Raw genomic sequence first — 1,288 nt, 5'->3', positions numbered from 1 at the left:
AAGGTCATGTGCGAAGAGTTACATCCCTTCGAAGCATCCTTCTGGGACAGATCTTGGCCATCGATTACAATCAACGGTCCAGATCGTACCTGTTCGGATATAGAAGGCTCCAGACCTTCTAGGCACGTCCAACCCAAGCCCAGACTTGGTACTCAAGCCCACGGCCTGCCCACAAGAGCCCAACGACTCATGGACCACATGGCCGGACCTCATGGCCCGCCAATGACCAGGACCCGGACCATCGGCCCGAAACCCGAACAGTCCGGCTGAGATGAGCTGACTCCCAGCTGCCTCAGCTGATTGAGTTAGTAGCCCATCTACTGGAGCTTACCTAGTAGTGGCTGAGCTGGAGTGAGCTTAACCTAGCTTCGTTGAGCTAGTCGAGCTACCCGTTCACTTCGTCCAGCTATCGTCTTACTCGTACTAGCTGACTTCTCTCTCTTATAAGGTTAAGTCTCAGCATCCTGACGTCCTTAACCTTCTATCTTGGCCATGGAACGCCTTCCTTAAGGTCCTAAGACCAGCTGGTTCGTTTCCTCGAACCATGGCTTTCCCGACAATCCTATCCAGGATTGGGGGCGTGACAAGTCTCTCCCACTTGCAATGGATTCGTCCTCGAATCCGGTGATGATTATACCTTGTCCCAAGACAAAATATTTCCAACCGAACTTATTCTAGTCTTGATCAGGGAATAGAACAAGCTTGATTCAGAACCACCAAATGACAACTTTGATGATCAAATTACTTTGACCATGGTTGTACAAGTCTCCCCCACTTGATGTACCAGTCAAGTCCTCATGAACTCTGTCCAATCTTTAGGCTGCTCGTCCTACAACGAGTCCTAACATATTGTTATGGTTCTTGCGTCCTTTATGGACAATAAGGTTCATGACCTCAGCCACAACGTACTGGATCATCCCCTTAACCAGCCACAACCTTTTCAGGCTTGGCCACATTGCGATCTTACTCCCTCCAGACTAAAAACGCCTCAGACTTGACTTCTGTCCTTTACTGGACCTTGTCATAATTCGATCCAGGTCCACTTACGGACGTGATCGTATTCTGGTCCTGGTCCACTCAAGGACTCGACCGTTTAACCCCACCATAGGTTCATCTTCGAATAGGTCGTGGCCTGATCCTCGTCCATTACTGGACTTGATCATTCTCAACCGTAGGTCAAACTCCGACTTGGTTGTACTGCAACCATGGTTCTCTCTCGGACATGGTCAACTTGGGCTCGGCCATCTCGGCAGGAGCAATCAGAAACGGACTTTAGGACAGTGGTGCT

Source organism: Brassica napus, unplaced genomic scaffold (assembly GCF_020379485.1).
Source record: "Brassica napus cultivar Da-Ae unplaced genomic scaffold, Da-Ae ScsIHWf_1433;HRSCAF=2022, whole genome shotgun sequence".
Taxonomy (NCBI): domain Eukaryota; kingdom Viridiplantae; phylum Streptophyta; class Magnoliopsida; order Brassicales; family Brassicaceae; genus Brassica; species Brassica napus.
This window is presented reverse-complemented; position numbering follows the sequence as displayed.